Below are 6,000 nucleotides of genomic sequence, written 5' to 3' on the forward strand. Positions count from 1 at the left end.
TGTAGTTGATTATTTCTGATATTCTAAAGAGTGTTAAGATGCATTACCTGCAAGCCCCCATGGCTAGAAGCATAATCTTTTTTTTTTTTTTCTTTTTGCTTAGCTACTGACTTGCAAAATGTGATTTCTCAATAAATTTATTGCCACTTTCCTTTCAGCACTACCCTCTGGTTAGTTTCCTGAGGTTTGCTAACAGTAAACTCTTTATTCCACAAAATAAATGTAATACGCAAAAAGGCCAGTTTATTTTAGCTCCTTGTGTAACCAAGGTGAAAAAGAAGTGATGATAATAATCCCTCATTTTCTAATATCATAAAATTTGATAGCTGGCAGGGATTAAAAGCATAGCTGGGTGAGCCCTTCTGTTTACAGGGTGGGCTAGTGATTTGGCAAGGTCACACACCTGGGCAGTGGAGGTGCTGGGCCCTAACCCTCAGGTCTTGACCTGCACTTCATTGTAAAGCTCCTCCAGGTTTTCAAGGCATTTCCACGTTTGGTCCTTCATAGGCAGAGTGGGAATTACTAACTCATTTTAGAAATGATTAAACTGGGTTTCCAAGGGATGGAAATATATTCAAGGTCAAATCATTAAAAGTCAGAGTTCTTCATCATATCCAGAACCTCTCAAAGGTTGAGAATGCCCAAGCCAGTTCCATTTCTTGTCTCCCAATATCTCTAAAAATGAAGAAATGCCCAAGCAGGATCACATTTATTTGAAATGTTTACATCTAACAAGCCAACTCTTTTAACAGGACTCCCAGCCTTCAAGGCAACTGTAAGTTCACCTGGGCACAATGTCTAAAGTCTACCTTTTAGACTTTAGTGATTATGAGGGCCAGGCTAAATTGTCCTTGTGGATGAATCCCAACTTCGTGGGGGGAGATGTGATCCTTGGTGGGGGAAGGAAGGAGAGAGAAAGAAAAAGACAGATAAATGGAAAGACAGTGAGACCACAGCACCATCATCTGATACCACAGCACCTGCCAAAAATAAAACACTCAACACTTTGGGTTCTTATATAGCTCCATAATTTCTACGCAGAAGAGGTAGCAGTAGTTGCAATCTTTGGCTTGAAGCTTCATTTGCATAGTTCTTTAAGATTAAGGATAATTTATCAAAAAATGAAGATGTGGGTGGGGGTAGTAATTGGCAGAGATTATTAGGCATGGATGAAGGGGTGGGGTACAATGAGAAATAGATATTTGGCATTTGTTCCCAGTTCCTGGCATACAGTCCTAAAACCCTTGGAATCTCTGCAATGCTAAGAGTGATTTTTGTTGTTAGTGAGATGGCTGGTGGCTGAGGACCCCTAAATAGCTTCAAGATGGGGACTACTTGCCAAAAAGACCAAGGCATGATCTTGGGGAGGGGAGAGGGACTGGAGGTTTAATCACCAATGGCCACTGATTTAGTCAATCATGCCTACATAATAAAAACTCCATAAAAAACCTAACAACAGGGTTCAGATGGCTTCTGGGATGGTGAACAAATCGAGGTGCTGGGATTCGGGAGAAGACATGGAAGGTCCTCATCCCTTCCCTATACCTGAACCTATGCATCTCGTCCACTGGGCCGTTCCTGAGTTACACTCTATAATAAACCAGTATTAGTAAGTAAAACACTTTCCTGAGTCCTGTGAGCTGTTCTAGAAAGTTATTGAACATGAGGAGGGGATTATGGGAACCCTGATTTTATAGCCTATCAGAAGCATCAATGGCAGCCGGGGACTTTTGACTGGTGTCTGAAATGAGTGCAGTCTTGTGGGACTGAGCGTTACTGTGGGGTCTGAGCTAATGCTGGGTAGTTAGTGTCAGAATTGAATTGTATCCTAGAACACCCAGTTGATGTCTGGAGAGTTGGAGAATTTGCTGGTATGGGAAAAATCCCGCACGTATTTGGTGTCAGAAGTGTTGTGAGTGAAAACAGTTCAGGGGGGTTGGGTGGGAAAGAGCTTCTAAATGATCCTTGGCTCTTTCACCTGTTTTTAATTCAGTGTAGACTGAACCACCAGCTGACTTCTTTCAAAGGGAAAGGAATTAAATCTCAGCCCAGACATGGGATATTTTCCTTTTCCCCTTCATTTCTTCCTCCCTCCCTGCTTTCTCTCCTCTCTCCCTCCGTCCCTTCTTTCCTTCCAAATATATTTATCAAGTATTTATTATGTTCTAGGCCTTGAGCTATGGAGTTGAGCAGGACCCACAAGGCCCTGCTCATATGGGGCTTAGAGTCTACTAGGGAAAAAGAGAACAAAGAAATGACATAGTATGAGATAAGTAATCAATGATATAATGAAACCAAAAGTAAGATGGTGAAATAAAAAGTAACTGCTACGCTAGGACAGGCAAATATTTCCTAGTTTCCTGGGATACCTCACTTATCCTTTTTACTCTGATAAAGCATTGGGCAGAGATAGTAAAATTTTCATCAGCCATTCCAGGTAAAGCAGCAGCATGCCAGGATTGACATGTACATATACACAGGTATAAATATGCACACTTGAGCTTATAAACCCAAATGCATGAGGCAATGTAACATGACTGATCAACAACAGAACAAAATCAGGGCCAGGGGCAGTGGTTCACACCTGTAATCCCAGCACTTTGTGAGGCCAAGGCAGGCAGATCACTTGAGGTCAGGAGTTCAAGGCCAGCCTGGCCAACATGGTGAAACCCTGTCTCTACTAAAAAATACAAAAATTAGTGAGATGTGGTGGTGCACCTGTAATTCCAACTACTCATGAGGCTGAGGCATGAGAATCTCTTGAACCCAGGAGGCGGAGATTGCAATGAGCTGAGATCAAGCCACTGCACTCCAGCCTGAATGATGAAGTGAGACTCTGTCTCAACAACAACAACAACAACAACAACAACAAACAAAAACCAATAGAACAAAATCAGAACTTGGTCAGATAGTCTCTTGGAGGAAGTTCCTTTGGGAAGTTATGCCAGTATTACATTGAAGATGCTATTACTAAAACAGCTTAAAAATTCTCTTTTGTGGTTGCCTGTGATTAAGTACTCTATGATAGTTTCTTTTGAAGAATTTCCAGTTGTAGCAAAATGTTTTTAAAGATGAATTTAAACTTTGTCAGAAACCAAAGACATTTGGGGGTCATTTCTGGGTAACATCTTTTTGGTTTACAAACTAAATGTGAAGCAAATCTAAAAATATTTTGAACTGGGGGTGTGAGAGAGGCAAGCATAGTACTTGGAATAAATGTGTCTATTTTGAAGATGTGGTTATCTTGAGGGAAGCAACGTTTTATATGAATAAGTAAATTTAGATGTATTTGCTATAAATCTGTTTTGTTTATGCAAAGTAATTCTTCTTAATATTTGGCTAGACAAACCTGGATTTCTATAAAACAGAAGTTAGTTGCTTTAGAGATCACCAATGTATTACTTTCGTTTCATTTTTGCTTTATTTCTACAAAGCCCACTAAAGGGATTCTGTCCTCTTTTTATTGACTGTGGCCTTAGATAAAGAATTCTTCAAATTCTCTCCTCTTTACTATCCCTGACTCTTTCCACATCAAGCTGCAAAGCCTAGGAACATAGTGAAATCTGGTAGAAATGTCTCACTGTACAGAAAGTCTCATAGTTTTCAAGGCATTTGCTGGTTTGGTTACTCTAAAGCCTCATAAAATAGGCAGGGTAGAAATTATTGCGTCATTTACAAATGATTAAACTGGTTCTCTGAAGATGTGGAACTATATACAAGGTTACACAACTGTAGCATGGAATTGGGTAGATTAATTCTATAGCCCCATGTCAATTCTATAGACTCTCTAGAAGGACGCTTTACTGAAGGCTTGGAGAGAACTTGGAGAAAGCTCACGTCTGGTTCTAAAATTTGGGATATTTTTATCATGTTTATCATCATTTGTTCAAATAACTCCAAGAGTTTTGTGTGTTTGTGTTTTAGTGTTTACGAAATCATGCAGCTATTTTTAAATGGTTCGGTATTTATTTTGGACGGTAATCCAGATTCTGCTCACAACTGCTGTTTTTCACTGGTCAGCTCTTTCAGTGTTGTTAGCTGTTTATCATGATTATGATCAGTTTAGGAGAGATTTGAGGACAACTCAGTAATTATTGGTGTCTTTGCTATTCATCATTTGATAGATGGTTTTTAAAGAATATTTAAGGAGCTAGAACTTGCTACTGAGGAACACTCCACTAAAATTACAGTCTTTCTTAAATCACAGGAAAACCTTTTTTTTTTTTTTTTTTTTTTTTTACATGAAACAGCTTTTCTAAGTGCTGGAATGTGTAATTTAAGGCTCTGACTACTACTTAGTTTTTCAGAGAATTTTCACTTATGTTATCTCTACCAAGCCCTGTGAGTGGGAAGATAATGTAAATTCCTTCAGTTTTCAGATTAGGAAAAGCAAGGCTAAATCTGCCTAGTGTCACGTGGACACTAGTGGTGGAACAAGAACTCTAACTAACTCCCAGTTTGCCTTTTGACCAGCCTTTCTACATGCAATGATTATGGCCAACCAGCTAATGTTTCAATATCTGAGAAAAATAACAGTTTGTATCCTCTCCTGCTGTGCCCAGCCACACTTACCAGCTCCTTTCTATCTTTGTCCATGTAAAAAAAAACCCTCAATCTTAGATTTTATGTGCTCCTTTTGTTCATATATATATTTAAGGTATACAACGTGATGTTTTGAAATACTTGCAGTGAAATGGTAACTGTAGTCAAGCAAATTAACATACGCATCACTTCACGTGGTTGCTTTTCGAGGTTGCTTTTCTGTGTGTGGGGTAAGAGAACCTAAAACTACTCTCTTAGCAATTATCCTGAGCATGATACAATATTATTAACTATAGTACTCATGTTGTACATTCAATCTCTAGACTTATTCATCCTACACTGGTAAGCTCTTTTTGATATAAAACATTAGCTGCTCACTAGCCAGAGTCCGCATTATCTGTAATACATATTCCTCCACTTGGCTTTTATTTTATTTAACTCTCTAGTATGCTATTTAGTCTGATTTTTAAAATTCTTCATGTATTCAACCCTTGTTTTGCCAATATAACAAAGTATGTATGGATAGGGACAGACATATTTTCCCATGTACAACCCAGCTACCTACTTTATTTTTTCCTCAAAGTTTGTTGATTTTGGCTTTGCAAGATCTGTATTAAAGGGACAATTTTCCCCACCCTCTTTCTTATTAATTAAGTCATTCCTTTCCTGAAGTAAAGACCATCAGAAAGGACCATTGCCAGGTGCTGGTTTCTTTTTCTTTTCTTTTCTTTCTTTTTTTTTTTTGAGACATTGTCTCGCCCTGTTGCCCAGGCTGGAGTGCAGTGGTGCGATCACTGCAAGCTCCGCCTCCTGGGTTCACACCATTCTCCTGCCTCAGCCTTCTGAGTAGCTGAGACTACAGGCACCCGCCACCACGCCCGGCTAATTTTTTTGTAGTTTTAGTAGAGACGGGGTTTCACCATGTTAGCCAGGATGGTCTCGATCTCCTGACCTCATGATCTGCCCACCTCAGCCTCCCAGTGCTTGTTTCTTTTTACGTCTCACACTTTTAATTTTTCTCCCTATTAAAAGGATGTCTTTTTGTTTCAAACCGATGTCCAGATTCAAATGAACTGCCTTAGTCCATTTTGTGCTACTACAACAGAATACCAGAGACTGGATTATTTATTTATTTTTAATTTTAAATTTCTGTTTTTATAAAGACCGGGTCTTGCTCTGTTGACTAGGCTGGTCTTGAACTCCTGACCTGAAGAGATCCTCCTCCCTCAGCATCCCAAAGTGCTGGGCTTACAAGTGTGAGCCCAGCTAAGGCTGAGTCATTTATAAAGAAAAACAAATTATTTGGCTCATGGTTTTTGAGGTTGGGACATCCAAGATAGAGGGTCAGTATCTGGTGAGGACCTTCTTACTGGGTCATCCCATGGTGGAAAAGGGATGGGCAAAAGAGCATGTACCAGAGAATGAGCAACAGAGGCCAAACTTGTTTTTATAACAAAC

The sequence above is a fragment of the Symphalangus syndactylus genome, chromosome 13 (genome assembly GCF_028878055.3).
Source record: "Symphalangus syndactylus isolate Jambi chromosome 13, NHGRI_mSymSyn1-v2.1_pri, whole genome shotgun sequence".
In the NCBI taxonomy this organism is placed as follows: Eukaryota; Metazoa; Chordata; class Mammalia; order Primates; family Hylobatidae; genus Symphalangus; species Symphalangus syndactylus.